Genomic DNA, 21762 nt, shown 5'->3' with positions numbered 1-21762 from the left:
GATTACTGTTATTAGCCGTGTCCTGCCTCTCAATCCTTTAGTCCTCACCTGACTGCCACTGCCACCCACACAAATCCCAACAGCCACTATGAAAATACTGACATGCAAATGCAAACATGGAAATACTAACATGTCTCAGCCTTTTCCAGTATTCTGGCGGCAAACCCCGTGCAGCACTGTCTGTGGCACAAACACTCAGACAGAAATGGACAGTAATGCAGGAGACCTATAGACACAGGATAAAACACAGACACCTACCCAAGAAAAAATACTAAGCAGATAACGAGCATATCAAACCAATTATATGACTGCTTTGCACACATGTAAGTGCACGTCCGCAAGGGGAAAACAAAAACTTCAATTCAATTAGGTCAGTTTTTTTCACCTAGGCAAAAAAAGTGCACTTTTTGCAATTTTTTAGGTGAAAGGGGATTTGCTCTATTCAATAGCAGGGCTGTTTCTTCGCCTAGGCGAAAGATTCAGCAGGAGTGAAAACAAGTGGATCGGCGAATCCAAGTGTTTTCTCTCCTTCGCCAGCAGAAACGTGGGCCATTAATGACGATTCTAAAGCATTTTTCGCCAATGCTTTTTCACACAAAAAAAAAAAGTGAAACAGCACTGGCGAAAATTCCTTAAAACGGGCGAAAACAGCCCAAAATTGAATACTCAGCGAGGTAAATTAGATAGCTCCGAAACTGTCGGAGCTAATTGAATACCCCCCTAAGGCTCTATGAATATGGAATTTGTATGTTTTCACCCTTATCGAAGAGGGTTTCCCCTGGGGGCTGCGACTGCACTCCTTATCATACTGGTAAGTTAATGGAAGGGTTTGGGCCAGATTTATCACTATCCACATTTTTTATGCGAATGTGATCAATCTTTCTCACCTAAATTTGTAATGTGAAAATTAAAATTTTTACCCGAATTTAGCATTATGCCTCTGTCAGAAGATGGGCTCCAATAAGAGCCCATCCCAGAGCTTCCTGCCTCGGGCCCTCTCTACTGCTAATATGCACGCACAGCTGTCGGCTGATGCAGCATCATTGGGGGCCAACAGGGAAAGATCCAGGGGAGCACACAGGCTGCTGAAGATTGCGTTAGCTGCAAGGTCCAAGCTTGGAATGCTTTGCAAACCAGAGGGTGGTAAATCCAACAGTACAGCAGCCCCATTGAAACCTATGTGTGATGCTTTGCAGTCAGAAATGGAGGCATCATGGCAGATATCAGAGATATATTCTGCAGTCCTCCCATGGTAAATCCTGAGGGTCCTTAACATTTGCAGTTACCCCACGAGGGGTGTTTTTCCGAGGGCATATCCCACAACTTTCCTTTAATAAATATATCCCTTTTTGTTATACAATGCTTAACAAATGGGCAGCTGACCAGGTGCTCCCACATACAGGGACCCCCGACATATACTGTAGCTATATCACTAGCGCTGTGGTATGTGTGTACTGGCGATACTGGGCAGCATAATGTGAACTGGATGCACTGCAGTGTGCGTAACACATTTGTGCAGTAGGGAGTGTTTGTATATTATCATTTCTATTTAAATTGTCAGCATATCATATTGTTAGGGGCCCCCACAAGTCAGCTGCCCAGGGGCCCCTACAAACCTTAATCCAGGCCTGACGTGACATATAGCTTGGACTGTAACCTCAACTGAAACAAAAACCGATGTGAATGATAAAACATTCCCCTGTGCTGTGTAATATATTGGTGCTACATACGTAAAAATTAAATAAATTATTAATTAAGTATGAAAAACCACTAAATGCATCACTGCATAAAGGATGATGAGATTGGGTTATATAATATATAATATGTAAACAAATTTGATGACCAATCAGACAAAGGTATAGAAACTGCAATACCCAATGCTTTTGTGCATGAAATAATATAACCACACGGTGACTTAATTTGTCAAGAAACAGCTGTTGATCTCTTACAGACACTGACTGACTGGTCCCCTGTACACGCTACAGGGCAAGGTGCCCTTACAAATTACCTGTGAAGTCACTTTCAATCAGTCAGAGAATCACTTTACACATGCTAGAGTGAAGATAATGACACTGGAACATACATTGTTTTCCAGTGTCAAACAGAGGCAGGTACCTTTTGTCCCCTACAGCGATTCCACAAATGCACACAGACAATGGAGTTTGATTTTCTGAATTTCAATGAAATAATCAATATCCTGTCAGCTGTTAAATGCATATATCATATTATATTTACTACATACCAATGTTCCGTTAAGATGTATTTGCAAACATACTTGTTGCATAAAAGGAAAGAAATATGCTTGTGCGCAACACTAATGTTTTAGCCAAAATATGTTTAATGTTTCCATCAAAATTTGAACAATACCTCCTATTTCTCCTGTGCTAGACATACTCATATTTATACTGGCAAGGATAAGTGCTGACAACAATTATTCATTATAATGTATTCAGATAGTGGTGGCCTGACAGGCTGAGCAAAGGCATATTTCTTTCTATTTTTCTTACTAATAGTACCTTATGTTGTCCTTGCTACTGTTGGACCAGCCTATAAAGGGTTATTTAGTCTTGGTTTCAAAACAACCTTCCCATGAAACTTTAGTTTTCTTGGTAATGAAGTGCGTGAGGTCTGAAGCATAGATCAGAGTGTGGAGACTACCGAAACAATTAAAACACTTGATGATGGGTTTCAACGTAAAGGTTTGACTAATATGGGAAACAGTACCTTATGGGGGTAATTCAGAGTTGACTGCAGCAGCAAATTTGTTAGCAGGTGGGCAAAACCATGTGCACTGCAGGTGTGGCAGATTAACATTTGCAGAGAGAGTTATAGGCCCTATAACGTTTATCGCTGGTGCCCCGTCGCTTGTGCATGCAGGCCAATATGGACAATCTCGTCCATATTTGCCTGCACTGCTATGGAGCCGGGTGACGGGGGAGTGAAGAAACTTCTTTGCCCCTCTGCCGGGTCGCCCGTCGGCCATATCCGCCGTCGGGCAGCTCGGCGGCGGATCGCGCAGTGTGTAGGGCCCTTTAGATTTGGGCGGGTTACATTGTTTCTGTGCAGGGTAAATACTGGCTGCTTTATTTTTACACTGCAATTTAGATTTAAGTTTGAACACACCCCACCCAAATCTAACTCTCTCTGCACGTTACATCTGCCCCTCCTCCCCCCCCCCCTTCCTTGCAGAGCACATGGTTTTACCCATTTGCTAACAAATTTGCTGCTGCGATCAACTCTGAATTAGACCCTATGGACCCTACACACTTGGCAATGTTTCCAAATTGGACAATGTACGTTTTCAACGATTGACGACCATCGTCCAAATTGGCTTGCTGTGCTAAACGAGGGAAAACCAACGGTGAACGTGCATCGTTCATCGTTGGTGACTATACACTAAACGACATGAACAATATATCGTTCACTTATGAGCTATATCGTGTATGTCGCCAAGTGTGTAGGGCCCATTAATTTCGTATTGGGCTAGGTACATTTAGATTTGCACTGGAAAGCAAACCTAGCTACACAGGTTCTTTTGTTATATTTAGCGCACAGAAAGTTTGATTGGCCGCATCATTTAATGATGTGGTGCTAAACGAGGAACTATATGTTAACATACATAAATTATATATAAAATGCAGTTATATATAAAACAATAATTTTTGTTTCAGCAGGGAAACATTTCATTCATAGCCTTCTCTCTATAAAAAGACGGATTACTGATCACTGTGTTTCCATAGATTAACTGACGTTAACCGGATTGAATATTTGAGCCAGTGGGGGTGAATCAGAGGTTCTGTAGTGGCAGTAGTTGTGTATACAGTAACAATTGTGTATATAACATAATCTCTTAACACAAGTAGAAAGAAACTAATTAAATAATACTAGAAAGGGCCGCAAGGGAATATGGAGCCACAGAAGGCTACGGTCAATTTAAAAACAAAAACGAAAAAAACACACTTTATTTTAGTTTTGCCATAAACTACAGCCATTACATACAAATTTAAAAAGTAAATAAATAAACCACAAAAGCAAAAAAACAACATGCAGAAAATTAAACTGGGACTCGCAGGGGGAAGAGTCAATTAGTGTGGGAACACCTGGAACAGTATCTGATGGATTTGCACATTACTTTAGGAGGTCGATTCTGCTCGCAGCCTATGGATGTGTGAGCAGAATCAGTGTACTGATGGCAGCTCTCGCATAATTGAATCTGCCATACAATCTCTACAACATGGCATGGGGGAAGACCATACCTGCCATCTCCCCCGGGAAGGTCTGAGGTGAGTCATGAATCTAGGATGGCCTCCAGATAAGAGTTAGCCAGTCTCACACTATCTCCCACTTTCTGACTGCAGTTGGTGGCTTAAAGGTTGGATGACACATTTCACATTAATTTTAATCATTCTAGCCCCATCTAATGCTGTAAAATGGCTTGAACAGTGGCTTTGACCAATGTAGTTAGGGCTATGATTGCATTTAGCCCGCCCCATCAGTAAAAATAAGATTTTACTTACCGGTAAATCTATTTCTCGTAGTCCGTAGTGGATGCTGGGGACTCCGTAAGGACCATGGGAATAGACGGGCTCCGCAGGAGACAGGGCACTTTAAGAAAGAATTTGGATACTGGTGTGCTCTGGCTCCTCCCTCTATGTCCCTCCTCCAGACCTCAGTTAGAGAAACTGTGCCCGGAAGAGCTGACCGTACAAGGAAAGGATTTTGGAATCCAGGGCAAGACTCATACCAGTCACATCAATCACACCGCGTAACTTGTGATAAACTTACCCAGTTAACAGTATGAACAACAATGGAGCATCAGATAAACCCTGATGCAACCAAACATAACCCTTATTTAAGCAATAACTATATACAAGTATTGCAGAAGAAGTCCGCACTTGGGACGGGCGCCCAGCATCCACTACGGACTACGAGAAATAGATTTACCGGTAAGTAAAATCTTATTTTCTCTAACGTCCTAGTGGATGCTGTGGACTCCGTAAGGACCATGGGGATTATACCAAAGCTCCCAAACGGGCGGGAAAGTGCGGATGACTCTGCAGCACCGAATGAGCAAACACAAGGTCCTCCTCAGCCAGGGTATCAAACTTTTAAAACTTTGCAAAAGTGTTTGAACCTGACCAAGTAGCCGCTCGGCAAAGCTGTAATGCCGAGACCCCTCGGGCAGCCGCCCAAGAAGAGCCCACCTTCCTTGTGGAGTGGGCTTTTACTGACTTTGGAAGCGGCAATTCAGCCGCAGAATGAGCCTGCTGAATCGTGTTACAGATCCAGCGAGCAATAGTTTGCTTTGAAGCAGGAGCACCCAGCTTGTTGGGTGCATACAGGATAAACAACGACTCAGTTTTCCTGACTCTAGCCGTTCTGGCTACATAAACCTTCAAAGCCCTGACCACATCTAGTAACTCGGAATCCTCCAAGTCACGAGTAGCCACAGGCACCACAATAGGTTGGTTCATATGAAAGGATGACACCACTTTTGGCAGAAATTGTGGACGGGTCCGCAATTCTGCCCTGTCCATATGGAAAACCAGATAGGGGCTTTTATGTGACAAAGCCGCTAATTCTGACACACGCCTAGCTGAAGCCACGGTCAATAACATGACCACCTTCCACGTGAGAAATTTTAACTCCACGGTTTTGAGTGGCTCAAACCAGTGTGACTTCAGGAAACTCAACACCACGTTAAGATCCCAAGGTGCCACAGGAGGCACAAAAGGAGGCTGAATATGCAGCACTCCCTTTACAAACGTCTGGACTTCCGGAAGAGAAGCCAGTTCTTTTTGAAAGAAAATGGATAGGGACGAAATCTGGACCTTAATGGAACCCAATTTTAGGCCCAAAGTCACTCCCGACTGTAGGAAGTGAAGGAAACGGCCCAGCTGGAATTCCTCCGTAGGAGCATTCCGGGCCTCACACCAAGCAACATATTTTCGCCATATACGGTGATAATGTTTAGCCGTCACGTCCTTCCTAGCCTTTATCAGCGTAGGAATAACCTCATCCGGAATGCCTTTTTCTGCTAGGATCTGGCGTTCAACCGCCATGCCGTCAAACGCAGCCGCGGTAAGTCTTGGAACAGACAGGGCCCCTGTTGCAACAGGTCCTGTCTTAGAGGCAGAGGCCATGGGTCCTCTGTGAGCATTTCTTGCAGCTCTGGATACCAAGTCCTTCTTGGCCAATCCAGAACAATGAGTATTGTTCTCACTCCTCTTTTTCTTATGATTCTCAGCACCTTGGGTATGAGAGGAAGAGGAGGAAATACATAAACCGACTGGAACACCCACGGTGTCACTAGTGCGTCTACAGCTATCGCCTGAGGGTCTCTTGACCTGGCGCAATACCTCTGTAGCTTTTTGTTGAGGCGGGATGCCATCATGTCCACCTGTGGCAGTTCCCACCGACTTGCAATCTGCGTGAAGACTTCTTGATGAAGTCCCCACTCTCCCGGGTGGAGGTCGTGCCTGCTGAGGAAGTCTGCTTCCCAGTTGTCCACTCCCGGAATGAACACTGCTGACAGTGCTCTTAAGTGATTCTCCGCCCAGCGAAGAATTCTGGTGGCCTCCGCCATTGCCACCCTGCTCCTTGTGCCGCCTTGGCGGTCTACATGAGCCACTGCGGTGATGTTGTCTGACTGAATCAGCACCGATTGGTCGCGAAGCAGGGTCTCCGCTTGACTTAGGGCGTTGTATATGGCCCTTAGTTCCAGGATGTTGATGTGAAGGCAAGTCTCTTGACTTGACCACAGACCTTGGAAATTTCTTTCCTGTGTGACTGCCCCCCACCCTCGGAAGCTTGCATCCGTGGTCACCAGGACCCAGTCCTGAATGCCGAATCTGCGGCCCTCGAGAAGGTGAGCGCTCTGCAGCCACCACAGAAGAGACACCCTGGCCCTGGGGGATAGGGTGATCAGCCGATGCATCTGTGGATGTGATCCGGACCACTTGTCCAACAGATCCCATTGAAAGGTCCTCGCATTGAACCTGCCGAAGGGAATGGCCTCGTATGATGCCACCATCTTTCCCAGGACTCGCGTGCAGTGATGCACCGACACCTGTTTTGGTTTTAATAGGTCTCTGACCAGTGTCATGAGCCTTCTCCATCGGGAGATAAACCCTCTTCTGGTCTGTGTCCAGAATCATGCCCAGGAAGGGCAGACGAGTCGTAGGAATCAACTGCGACTTTGGAATATTTAGAATCCAGCCGTGCTGTTGTAACACTTCCCGAGAGCGTGCTACGCTGATCAGCAACTGCTCTCTGGACCTCGCCTTTATGAGGAGATCGTCCAAGTATGGGATAATTGTGACCCCTTGCTTTCGCAGGAGCACCATAATTTCCGCCATTACCTTGGTAAATATTCTCGGTGCCGTGGACAGACCAAACGGCAACGTCTGGAATTGGTAATGACAATCCTGTACCACAAATCTGAGGTACGCCTGATGAGGTGGATAAATGGGGACATGAAGGTATGCATCCTTTATGTCCAGAGACACCATAAAATCCCCCCCTTCCAGGCTTGCGATGACCGCTCTGAGCGATACCATCTTGAACTTGAACCTTTTCAGGTATATGTTCAGGGATTTTAAATTCAATATGGGTCTGACCGAACCGTCCGGTTTCGGTACCACAAACATGGTCGAATAATAACCCTTTCCTTGTTGAAGGAGGGGAACCTTGACCACCACCTGCTGAAGATACAATTTGTGAATTGCAGCTAACACTATTTCCCTCTCTAAGGGGGAAGCTGGCAGGGCCGATTTGAGGTATCGGTGAGGGGGCATCTCTTCGAATTCCAGCTTGTATCCCTGAGACACAATCTCTATCGCCCAGGGATCCACCTGGGAGTGAACCCACTTGTAGCTGAAATTTCGGAGACGCGCCCCCACCGGGCCTAGCTCCGCCTGAGGAGCCCCAGCGTCATGCGGTGGATTTAGTGGAAGCCGGGGAGGACTTCTGTTCCTGGGAACTAGCTGTGTTATGCAGCCTCTTTCCTTTGCCCCTGCCTCTGGCAAGAAAGGACGCACCTCGGACTTTCTTGCTCTTTTGTGATCGAAAGGACTGCATTTGGTAATACTGTGCTTTCTTAGGTTGTGAGGGAACATACGGCAAAAAATTTCACTTTCCAGCAGTAGCTGTGGAGACCAGGTCCGAGAGACCGTCCCCAAACAATTCCTCACCCTTGTAAGGTAAAACCTCCATGTGCCTTTTTGAGTCGGCATCGCCTGTCCATTGCCGAGTCCACAGGACCCTTCTGGCAGAAATCGACATTGCATTTATTCTAGAGCCCAGAAGGCTAATGTCTCTTTGAGCATCTCTCATATATAGGACAGCGTCTTTTATATGCCCCAGGGTCATTACTATAGTATCCTTGTCTAAGGTATCAAGTTCCTCTGATAAGGTATCCGTCCATGCTGCTACAGTACTACACACCCAGGCTGACGCAATTGCCGGCCTTAGTAAGGTACCTGAATGTGTATAAATGGACTTCAGAGTACTCTCCTGCTTTCTATCCGCAGCATCTTTAAGGGTGGCCGTATCCTGTGACGGCAGGGCTACCCTCTTGGATAAGCGTGTCAGAGCTTTGTCCACCCTAGGGGAGGATTCCCAGCGTAACCTGTCCGATGGCGGGAAGGGATACGCCATAAGCATCCTCTTGGAAATCTGCAGTTTTTTATCTGGAGATTCCCAAGCCTTTTCACATAACTCATTTAGCTCATGTGAAGGGGGAAAGGTCACCTCCTGCCTTTTCTCCCCATACATATGAACCCTCTTGTCAGGGACTGGGGTTTCCTCTGTGATGTGCAACACATCCTTTATTGCTATAATCATATAACGGATGGCTTTAGCCAATTTAGGCTGTAACTTTGCATCATCGCCATCGACACTGGAGTCAGAATCCGTGTCGATATCTGTGTCAACAATTTGGGATAGTGGGCGCTTCTGACGGCCTCTGCGACATAGGATCAGGCATGGGCTGAGACCCCGACTGTCCTAAGGTTTCAGCTTTATCCAATCTTTTACGCAAGGAATTAACATTATCATTTAAAACCTTCCACATATCCATCCAATCAGGTGTCGGCACCGTCGGCGGCGACCCCACATTCATTTGCTCCAGCTCTGCTTCCACATAGCCTTCCTCGTCAAACATGTCGACACAAGCGTACCGACACACCACACACATACAGGGGATGCTCTTTTTAAAGACAGTTCCCCCACAAGGCCCTTTGGAGAGACAGAGAGAGAGTATGCCAGCACACACCCCAGCGCTATATGTCCCAGGAATCACACAGTAATTTAGTGTTGACCCAGTAGCTGCTGTATATAAAGCTTTTGCGCCTAATTTATGTGCCCCCCCTCTCTTTTTACCCTCTTCTACCGTGTTTCTGCAGGGGAGAGCCTGGGGAGCTTCCTCTCAGCGGAGCTGTGGAGAGAAAATGGCGCTGGTGAGTGCTGAGGAAGAAGCCCCGCCCCCTCAGCGGCGGGCTTCTGTCCCGCGTTTATGTGTAAAATAATGGCGGGGGCTCATGCATATATACAGTGCCCAACTGTATATATGCTCACTTTTTGCCAAGAGGTTCCTAATTGCTGCCCAGGGCGCCCCCCTGCGCCCTGCACCCTACAGTGACCGGAGTATGTGGGTGTAATGTGGGAGCAATGGCGCACAGCTGCAGTGCTGTGCGCTACCTCAGTTTGAAGACTGGAGTCTACTGCCGCCGATTTTAAAGTCTTCTTGCTTCTGTCACCGGCTTCTGTCTTCCGGCTCTGCGAGGGGGATGGCGGCGTGGCTCCGGGATCGGACGACAAAGGGTGAGATCCTGTGTACGATCCCTCTGGAGCTAATGGTGTCCAGTAGCCTAAGAAGCAGGACCTATCTTCAGTGAGTAGGGCTGCTTCTCTCCCCTCAGTCCCACGCTGCAGAGAGTCTGTTGCCAGCAGATCTCTCTGAAAATAAAAAAACCTAACAAAATACTTTCTTATAGCAAGCTCAGGAGAGCTCACTAAGTAGCACCTAGCTCGTCCGGGCACAGATTCAAACTGAGGTCTGGAGGAGGGTCATAGAGGGAGGAGCCAGAGCACACCAGTATCCAAATTCTTTCTTAAAGTGCCCTGTCTCCTGCGGAGCCCGTCTATTCCCATGGACCTTACGGAGTCCCCAGCATCCACTAGGACGTTAGAGAAATAAAGTGTGTGTGTGTGTGTGTGTGTGTGTGTGTGTGTGTGTGTGTGGGGGGGGTCAGTGTCCATTGACACAATGCAGCACCATGCTGCTCTCTCATCACAGACGCTTGCCTACTCTGTATGAGGGGTGTAGTATGGTATGCCGGCGGCTGGGCTCACCATGCTGCGGGCACGGTGGCGCGCTACGCGCGCCACACTATTTATTCTCCCCCAAGAGGGAGAAAAAATGCAGGTATGCCGGCTGCCGGGATTCCAGCGCGGTATACTGTGCACCGGGATCCCGACAGCCGGCAAACTGAAGACCACCCCTGTAAGAGCCCCCTCTGGGAGAGTCCCAATGTGGTTGGTACATTCCGAGAGGGGTAAACATCCTGTAAGAATCCTTGACCAGACAGACATATTTACATTTTCCTCCTTTATAACTGAATACAGTTTGATGTAATGGGATGCGGGTATGTTACCAGCACTCGGTATCCCGGCGGTCAGCATGCCAATGCTGGGATCTCGAATGATAAAAAATGCCAACAGTTGAAATTACCACCCACAGGGTTTATTCCCACTCGTGGGTGTCCACGACACCCATAGAGTGGGAATAGAACCTGTGGCGAGCGCAGCGTGCTCTCTGCATGGCGAGCGCAGAGAGCACGCAAGGTTTATACCATTAACATATAAGGACTTCGATCTTCAGCAGGGTCTGTAGCCACTATTCAAGCGAGTATATATGAGTTGCCAGATCTCTCTGCATTTGTAAAAGTCCCTCCTGGGTCTATTATTATTATTTATTATTAGCATTATCATCATCATCATCAATTATTTATAGCACAACACCAGTTTGTGCAGTGTTATATATTGAATATGTAGCAGTCCCTGCCACATTGGCGCATACCGTCTTAATTCCCTAACCTAAAAGCGTACACACACACACACAATTAACCTACTATAGCAGTAGGTTGTCAGGGGTGTACTGCAATATCCCGACTGTCGGGATCCCGGCGCCGATCCCGAGCACCGGAATGCGGACAGTGGGGCGAGTGCAAAAAAGCTCCCCACGAGCTCGCTGCACTCGACACACTGTGGGAACGGTGGCGCGCTGTGGGCACGGGGGCTATTTATTCTCCCTCCAGGGGTGTCGAGTATGTGAGACAACTGTAGCACCTGGAGAAAACCCATGCAAACATGTGGAGAACATACAAACTCGATACAGATAGGCCATGATAGAGAATTGATCTATCTCAAGACCTCAGCGCTGTCAGGGAGAACCGTTTATGCCACCGCACAATTCCTAAAATGTATATAGTATAATTGAGTCACAGAAGTCTTTTAAGCATACTTTTAGAGTTCCTGGAAAGTAGGACAAGGTGGGAGGAATTGAGGACATGATGTTGTAATGCCGCTATTTAAGCCAATAAGCAGCAGGGAGAGCCACAATGATACGATTCACCATGAATTGCCTCACTACGCTCCTGGCCCACTTAACTGGGGAAGTGAGAAGCATCCAGAAGGTTGGTCTACTCTCCCGGGAGTGCAGGAGGGCTCCCCGAAATACAGAAGTCTCCTGGACATTCCGGGAGTGTAGGCAAGTACGCTTTCGGGTATGTAACACACAGCTTGCAAAATGAAGATACGGTTTGCACAGGGCCATATTAAGGTTTGTAGGGGTCCCTACCAATAAAATTGTCTAAAGCTGAGAACTCGTTATAGAGTCTGGTGTTGCCTGCTGCCCTCCAGATATTCTTACTTGCACAGCTCCCATTCCTCACTTTGATACTGGGGTCCTCCACAGCACATCCTGCTACTCCCGTCCACAGGTGCCACCATCTTGGAATAATGTCATCCGGACATGAAACCAATCCTGAGATGGCAGGTCCCATACCCTCCAATATTTTACACGTAAAAATCGGTACAAATCTGAAAAGGGGCGTGGTCACTGGTGAAGGGGGCATGGCCAAGCCCCTTTTCCTATAGTTTCAATGGAAGTTTGGAGAGGCAAAAGTCGGTACAGACCATAATAAAAGGTACTGTACCTGACAAAAGGGTACAATTGGAGGGTATGCAGGTCCTAGTCACAATCCTAGTGCAATCCTGCATGGTGCAATCCTGTTATTTTGCTGGGTTATCCTGTTTTATCTGCATTGTACAATCCTGAGGTACAATCCTGCTAATCTACAAGGAGAAATCCTGTTATCCTGCTGGGCCCTCATACGGTTTCTGCATTCCTGCTACTGGTACTGTGCAATCCTAACACATCCTGCTGTGATACACGGTTATACTGTTGGTATTTAATGGATTCCTGCAATCCTGTCTGATGACGACCTGAATTTTGCTAAATGTCTTCTGAATTCTATTCTAAGTACTTTGCATACTGCACCTTGTGTATTTGTGGACTATTGATACCTGACCCTGTGCAGAAGGATGCTGCTAGTGATGTATCCTCTCAATCGTGATAGTAAAGATTCTGAGTTTAGTCCGCATGAAGAGTAGTATTATTTGGGCATCCAGCTTCACTAACATTACAGTCAACACTACTAACCCATGGGGCTCTGACCTGAATCCCAATCCTCCTAGTGCCACGACTATTATATACTGATAATGTTATTAAAAATAATATTGTGTTGAACACACTGTAGTGCCCCCAGTTCACATTCTTCCACACAGTTTCCCCAGTTCACTTTATGCCACAGTGCCCTCCATGCTGGTAATGCCCTGTTAATCCTGCACTGGACACGCATGTGGATTGGATTTCAGGGTACCTAAGAAAAGTAGAAAAGGCATAAGGATATATGGATCCACATGTTTTTAATCAATTTGTACTGCAAGCATATGGACTTCTTTTTAACAGTGGTAATCTTACAACTGGACAATCTTAAGGGGGAACACATTAGAGATATGTGTGCTGAGCGATCTATCACAGACCGCTCAGCACACATCTCTCCCCCCACTCAGCGCGATGCGTGCTGAGCGAGGGGGGGTGCTTACTTCACATAGCGCTAAAGTGAGCGAACCGCTAGATTAAGCATGCATGCAAGCTCAAGCTAGCACCGGCGATGGTGATGCGTATCGCTGGGGGGCATACACACGACAGATCCGTGCTTAAAATGTAAGCAATCTAGTCAGATTGCTTAGATTTTAAGCAGGGATCTCTCCGTGTGTACCCCCCTTAAGAATCTCCATTTTTATCGTAATCAGCGTATGTTATATGTAGGATTCTCTAATATATTCTGTACATTTGCACAAACAATGTTGATGGGTCTGCCACAGCTTCTAAAGGCTCATACACACTAAACGACTCCCCACAGCCACAGATATGATCTTGCTCAGATTGGCCCTTCTGAGCGATATCTTTTACTTTCTCGTCTACTGTGTTTGGGCCTTAAGATAGAAGGCAAAATTTAGGTTTGGATGCATTTGCGCATGGAACGTACACAGAATAGTGCACTTTCTGTGTATGTGGATTTGGATAATCTCAAGAGGTGTACAAATGATAAACAGGACTATTTGCACAAAATCATAGAAATATATACTTACACCTAACAACGCAATAGAGATAGGGCTTCTGTAAGTAATGGAGGAGATGTATCAAGCCTTGGAAAGAGATAAAGTGGAGAAGATCCCCAAAGCATCCAATCCGCTTCTGCCAGTACAGTCTTTGAAATGACAGTTAGGTGCTCATTGGCTGCTTTGGGTAACTCCACTGTCTCTCTCTCTCCAGCATCATACATCTACCCTAAAGTCACACAATACAACGTTATTCGAGGTCATGAACACAAGAAGCCTTGTGAAGAATCCAATGGCAGTCTTCTTTCCTGTAACAGCACTAACAGAAATGACAAGTAATGCGAACAGGCAGTCAGGACAAGTTATTCTAAAAGTCTATTATTAGAATAAAGTACAGCTGGAGAGGTCAGTAGAGAAGCAGCCAATCAGAAGCAGATAATTTGTTCTACTACTAATAATCATCATCTTGTATATTTGCACCAGCACCCAGAAGAGACACTCCTCCCACCAGGCACACTCCAGCTCTCAGCCATGTTACACAGCACAGGGGGAACAAAAGTAAAATGGTAGAACAGATTTACAGCTCGGAGGGAGGCACATTCTAGACAACGCTAAATAACAATTTTAAAATATTGCACTGCTTCCACTGTGACATGACTTCTCTGTAAGCAAGTTTGCACCATTTAAGCTGGATCAGGTCCTAACTACAAGTGAGACTGATGTATTTATTTTCATCCTTTGATGTGGCAAAGCCTTCATGTAAAACCTCTCTGTACACAGCATGCAAAGTAGTCTAAGCTTTGTTCCAGGGGACAAGATGTGAAACTGGAATTCAAACTGAAGTTCTTAACCAATCATCAACCTTCTGTTCTGGATGTTTATAGTTGCATTGTGTTTTCACAGGTGGTCCCTATTACTTCACTATGTGATGCTCACAGGAACAGCATAATTCATGATTGGTTGTGTGGCCCTAGACTCGCACAACATTGTGGGAAATCAGCTTTGATTTGTCATACGTGAATAGATTGCTGGGATACAACATGCCCAGAAACATAAGTCATTCCTGCCTTCATACTGTAATAAGTTTACTTACTGTGTATGTAACTTGCAGTGCGGTCTCCTCCCTTCTCTGCCAATGTTTGAGGTGAGTGAAGTGCCAAGCTGTACTGTTGGTTTGTGTAATTATCCACAAGGCAACCAAGGAAAGTGCCATCAGTGGACTAGTTTCAGACGGGCCAGATGCACTAAGCCTTGAAAAGTGATAAAGTTGAGAGTGATAAAATACCAACCAACCACCTCCTAACTTTCATTTTTCAAACACCGCCTTTAACATGGCAGTTCCGAGCTAATTTGCTGGTACTTTATCACGCTCCACTTTATCCCTTTTCATGGCTTAGTTCATCTGGGCCGTCTGAAATTGACGTGCAAAGACTGGAAGGACCTATCCCAGCAGTTCTCATCTTTGGCAAGTATTACGAGCTGCCTAAAGATTAGCATTAAACCTGCCAGGGAAAATCATTTGGGGCTAAAGTACTGTATACCTAAGGTGTAATAAGTGTTCAGATGGCTCTGTATATTGACCACCTTTTATATAGCTATATATAGCTATATCTATCTATAGCTATATCTATATCTATATCTGGAAACAGTATATTCGGCACTCACTGACATCTGTTCTGTCGGCCTGGTACCCTCTTTAGCATTATTCAATGCAAACATAGTCTCGAATAAACAGCACTCTTAGAACGCCTAGAAATTAACGGGTCATCACCCCACGTATAGCAGCAACGTTTCAGTGTTTATTTCATCCGTCGTCAGGCTTGAAATATATACCGAAACATTGCTGCTATGCGTGGGGTGATGACCCGTTCATTTCTAGGAGGCCTGAGTGCTGCTTATTCGAGTATATATATATATATATATATATATATATATATATAAAAATCCAAGAAAGAAGGCACTCTGGAGTCATCAATAATGGCAAAGTAGCAAACGTGTATTAAAAGTAGTGATGTGCACCGGACATTTTTCGGGTTTTGTGTTTTGGTTTCGGTTCCGCGGCCGTGTTTTGGATTCGGACGCGTTTTGGCAAAACCTCCCTGAAAATTTTTTGTCAGATTCGGGTGTGTTTTGGATTCGTTTTTTTTTTACAAAAAACCCTCAAAAACAGCTTACATCATAGAATTTGTGGGTCATTTTGATCCCATAGTATTATTAACCTCAATAACCATAATTTCCACTCATTTTCAGTCTATTCTGAACACCTCACAAAACTATTTTTAGTCCTAAAATTTGCACCGAGGTCGCTGGATGGCTAAGCTAAGCGACCCAAGTGGCCGACACAAACACCTGGCCCATCTAGGAGTGGAACTGCAGTGTCAGGCAGGATGGCACTTCAAAAAAATTGTCCCCAAACAGCACATGATGCAAAGAAAAAAAGAGGCGCACCAAGGTCGCTGTGTGACTAAGCTAAGCGACACAAGTGGCCGACACAAACACCTGGCCCATCTAGGAGTGGCACTGGAGTGTCAGGCAGGATGGCACTTCAAAAAAATTGTCCCCAAACAGCACATGATGCAAAGAAAAATGAAAGAAAAAAGAGGTGCAAGATGGAATTGTCCTTGGGCCCTCCCACCCACCCTTATGTTGTATAAACAGGACATGCACACTTTAACGAACCCATCATTTCAGCGACAGGGTCTGCCACACGACTGTGACTGAAATGACTGGTTGGTTTGGGCCCCCACCAAAAAAAGAAGCAATCAATCTCTCCTTGCACAAACTGGCTCTACAGAGGCAAGATGTCCACCTCATCATCATCCTCCGATTCCTCACCCCTTTCACTGTGTACATCCCCATCCTCACAGATTATTAATTCGTCCCCACTGGAATCCACCATCTCAGGTCCCTGTGTACTTTCTGGAGGCAATTGCTGGTGAATGTCTCCACGGAGGAATTGATTATAATTCATTTTAATGAACATCATCTTCTCCACATTTTCTGGAAGTAACCTTGTACGCCGATTGCTGACAAGGTAAGCGGCTGCACTAAACACTCTTTCGGAGTACACACTGGAGGGAGGGCAACTTCGGTAGAATAAAGTCAGTTTGTGCAAGGGCCTCCAAATTGCCTCTTTTTCCTGCCAGTATACGTACGGACTGTCTGACGAGCCTACTTGGATGCGGTCACTCATATAATCCTCCACCATTCTTTCAATGGTGAGAGAATCATATGCAGTGACAGTAGACGACATGTCAGTAATCGTTGGCAGGTCCTTCAGTCCGGACCAGATGTCAGCACTCGCTCCAGACTGCCCTGCATCACCGCCAGCGGGTGGGCTCGGAATTCTTAGCCTTTTTCCTCGCACCCCTCAGTCGCGGGAGAATGTGAAGGAGGAGATGTTGACGGGTCACGTTCCGCTTGACTTGACAATTTTCTCACCAGCAGGTCTTTGAACCTCTGCAGACTTGTGTCTGCCGGAAAGAGAGATACAACGTAGGTTTTAAATCTAGGATCGAGCACGGTGGCCAAAATGTAGTGCTCTGATTTCAACAGATTGACCACCCGTGAATCCTGGTTAAGCGAATTAAGGGCTCCATCCACAAGTCCCACATGCCTAGCGGAATCGTTCTGTTTTAGCTCCTCCTTCAATGTCTCCAGCTTCTTCTGCAAAAGCCTGATGAGGGGAATGACCTGACTCAGGCTGGCAGTGTCTGAACTGACTTCACGTGTGGCAAGTTCAAAGGGTTGCAGAACCTTGCACAACGTTGAAATCATTCTCCACTGCGCTTGAGTCAGGTGCATTCCCCCTCCTTTGCCTATATCGTGGGCAGATGTATAGGCTTGAATGGCCTTTTGCTGCTCCTCCATCCTCTGAAGCATATAGAGGGTTGAATTCCACCTCGTTACCACCTCTTGCTTCAGATGATGGCAGGGCAGGTTCAGGAATGTTTGGTGGTGCTCCAGTCTTCGGTACGAGGTGGCTGAATGCCGAAAGTGGCCCGCAATTCTTCGGGCCACCGACAGCATCTCTTGCACGCCCCTGTCGTTTTTTAAATAATTCTGCACCACCAAATTCAATGTATGTGCAAAACATGGGACGTACTGGAATTTGCCCAGATGTAATGCACGCACAATATTGGTGGCGTTGTCCGATGTCACAAATCCCCAGGAGAGTCCAATTGGGGTAAGCCATTCTGCGATGATGTTCCTCAGTTTCCGTAAGAGGTTGTCAGCTGTGTGCCTCTTCTGGAAAGCTGTGATACAAAGCGTAGCCTGCCTAGGAACGAGTTGGCGTTTGCGAGATGCTGCTACTGGTGCCGCCGCTGCTGTTCTTGCTGCGGGAGGTAATACATCTACCCAGTGGGCTGTCACAGTCATATAATCCTGAGTCTGCCCTGCTCCACTTGTCCACATGTCCGTGGTTAAGTGGACATTGGGTACAACTGCCTTTTTTAGGACACTGGTGACTCTTTTTCTGAGATCTGTGTACATTTTCGGCATCGCCTGCCTAGAGAAATGGAACCTAGATGGTATTTGGTACCGGGGACACAGTACCTCAATCAAGTCTCTAGTTGCCTCTGAATTAACGGTGGATACCGGAACCACGTTTCTCACCGCCCAGGCTGCCAAGGCCTGAGTTATCCGCTTTGCAGAAGGATGACTGCTGTGATATGTCATCTTCCTCGCAAAGGACTGTTGGACAGTTAATTGCTTACTGGAAGTAGTACAAGTGGTCTTCCGACTTCCCCTCTGGGATGACGATCGACTCCCAGCAGCAACAACAGCAGCGCCAGCAGCAGTAGGCGTTACACTCAAGGATGCATCGGAGGAATCCCAGGCAGGAGAGGACTCGTCATACTTGCTAGTGACATGGCCTGCAGGACTATTGGCTTTCCTGTGTAAGGTGGAAATTGACACTGAGGGAGTTGGTGGTGTGGTTTGCAGGAGCTTGGTTACAAGAAGAAGGGATTTAGTGGTCAGTGGACTGCTTCCGCTGTCATCCAAAGTTTTTGAACTTGTCACTGACTTCTGATGAATGCGTCCAGGTGACGTAATAGGGAGTATGTTCCTAGGTGGTTAACGTCCTTACCCCTACTTATTACAGCTTGACAAAGGCCACACACGGCTTGACACCTGTTGTCCGCATTTGTGTTGAAATAATTCCACACCGAAGAGCTGATTTTTTTTTTGTATTTTGACCAGGCATGTCAATGGCCATATTCCTCCCACGGACAACAGGTGTCTCCCCGGGTGCCTGACTTAAACAAACCACCTCACCATCAGAATCCTCCTTGTCAATTTCCTCCCCAGCGCCAGCAACACCCATATCCTCATCCTGGTGTACTTCAACAGTGACATCTTCAATTTGACTATCAGGTACTGGACTGCGGGTGCTCCTTCCAGCACTTGCAGGGGGCGTGCAAATGGTGGAAGGCGCAAGCTCTTCCCGTCCAGTGTTGGGAAGGTCAGGCATCGCAACCGACACAATTGGACTCTCCTTGGGGATTTGTGATTTAGAAGAACGCACAGTTCTTTGCTGTGCTTTTGCCAGCTTAAGTCTTTTCATTTTTCTAGCGAGAGGATGAGTGCTTCCATCCTCATGTGAAGCTGAACCACTAGCCATGAACATAGGCCAGGGCCTCAGCCGTTCCTTGCCACTCCGTGTCGTAAATGGCATATTGGCAAGTTTACGCTTCTCATCAGACGCTTTCAATTTTGATTTTTGGGTCATTTTACTGAACTTTTGTTTTTTGGATTTTACATGCTCTCTACTATGACATTGGGCATCGGCCTTGGCAGACGACGTTGATGGCATTTCATCGTCTCGGCCATGACTAGTGGCAGCAGCTTCAGCACGAGGTGGAAGTGGATCTTGATCTTTCCCTATTTTAACCTCCACATTTTTGTTCTCCATTTTTTAATGTGTGGAATTATATGCCAGTATCAATAGCAATGGCCTACTACTATATATACTGCGCACAACTGAAATGCACCACAGGTATGGATGGATAGTATACTTGACGACACAGAGGTAGGTACAGCAGTGGCCTACTGTACCGTACTGCTATATATATTATATACTGGTGGTCAGCAAACTGTGCAAAACTGAAATGCACCAAAGGTATGGATGGATAGTATACTTGACGACACAGAGGTTGGTACAGCAGTGGCCTACTGTACCGTACTGCTATATATATTATATACTGGTGGTCAGCAAACTGTGCAAAACTGAAATGCACCACAGGTATGGATGGATAGTATACTTGACGACACAGAGGTAGGTACAGCAGTGGTCTTCTGTACCGTACTCCTATATATTATATACTGGTGGTCAGCAAAATTATGCACTGTACTCCTACTATATACTACAATGCAGCACAGATATGGAGTGTTTTTCAGGCAGACAACGTATACTGGTGGTCACTGGTCAGCAAAACTCTGCACTGTACTCCTCCTATATAATATACTGGTGGTCCCCAGTGCCCACAATAAAGCAGTGTGAGCACAGATATATGCAGCACACTGAGCACAGATATGGAGTGTTTTTCAGGCAGACAACGTATACTGGTGGTCACTGTCAGCAAAACTCTGCACTGTACTCCTCCTATATAATACAGCTGCTCCCCAGTCCCCACAATGAAGCAGTGTGAGCACAGATATATGCAGCACACTGAGCACAGGTAAGGAGCGTTTTTTTCAGGCAGAGAAAGGATAAAACTGGTGGTCACGGATCAGCACAACTCTGCACTGTACTCCTCCTATATTATACAGCTGCTCCCCAGTCCTCCCCACAATTAAGCAATAAAGCACAATCAAGTTCAACAATAAACGGAGAGGACGCCAGCCACGTCCTCTCCCTATCATCTCCAATGCACGAGTGAAAATGGCGGCGACGCGCGGCTCCTTATATAGAATCCTAATCTCGCGAGAATCCGACAGCGGGATGATGACGTTCGGGCGCGCTCGGGTTAACCGAGCCATATGGGAGAATCCGAGTATGCCTCGGACCCGTGTAAAATGGGTGAAGTTCGGGGGGGTTCGGTTTCCGAGGAACCGAACCCGCTCATCACTAATTAAAAGGTCCTTTTAATACACGTTTGCTACTTTGCCATTATTGATGACTCCAGAGTGCCTTCTTTCTTGGATTTGTGTTTAGCCTGATGTGGCCCCGAAGCAAGCTACATATTTGGTGGAGTGCCGGCAGTATATGGTTCTATATATATATATATATATATATATATATATATATAGTTTTTCATATGGTCTACACTCTAACCTTGTTTAATAGCTGCTGGGGTCGCATCCATGTATGGATAAGAGTCACCAGGACACATCCATTCCAGTATAATACCAATATTACCAGGAGCACTCACCAGTCTTCTTAAGCCTTTTTATTATCATTACATCAAATCATCAGCATAGGGGTATCAACGTTTCGGTCCCATGTGGGGACCTTGACAAATGCTATGATTTGATGCAATGATAATAAAAAGGCTTAAGAAGACTGGTGAGTGCTCCTGGTTATTTATATATATATATATATATATATATACATACATAAATATTAGTGTGTGTGTGTGTGTGTGTGTGTGTGTGTGTGTGTGTGTGTGTGTGTGTGTGTGTGTGTGTGCCACCTAGTCAATAATTAAATGTAGCTAGGAAAGAATAAAGTATTGTTTTGGGTGCAGTACTGTGAAACATCTTTTTGGCCCACTTTTATGCTTGGAGAATTTAGCAAATGAACATTTTGTCTACCCTAGTTAACTGCTCCCTCGCCAGCATAAGGGGGGAATTGCATTAATAGAAAGTGCATCCCTCTGCCCGCTTTGAAACTGAGACTTTAATTGGCTGCACAATGAACAACAGAGCTTGTACTGAATAATTCTTCTCACTGAGAAAACTGTGGGCACTGCCAGGCAAAAGTACTCAGTGCCAGATCAGACCCCACGTCACCAAGCTAGATCCCACACAATCAGGCCAAGGCAGAGGAACACATATATAATTGTCAGATCAAAACAACAAATGTCACGCAAAGGGCACTGCTGCCAGACCTGGGGCGCGAAGAGCACA

General features: G+C 46.1%; 1 protein-coding gene across 3 annotated transcripts in view; it reads right to left on the bottom strand.

Moving 5' to 3' along the window:
• CLCN2 (chloride voltage-gated channel 2) overlaps positions 1 to 21762 on the bottom strand; it is a 251259-nt gene that overhangs the window by 173081 nt on the left and 56416 nt on the right. The window lies entirely within an intron of this gene.

Source organism: Pseudophryne corroboree, chromosome 4 (genome assembly GCF_028390025.1).
Source record: "Pseudophryne corroboree isolate aPseCor3 chromosome 4, aPseCor3.hap2, whole genome shotgun sequence".
Classification (NCBI taxonomy): Eukaryota; Metazoa; Chordata; class Amphibia; order Anura; family Myobatrachidae; genus Pseudophryne; species Pseudophryne corroboree.
Note: the sequence above shows the minus strand (reverse complement) of the source record. Positions and strands in the feature narration are given on the sequence as shown.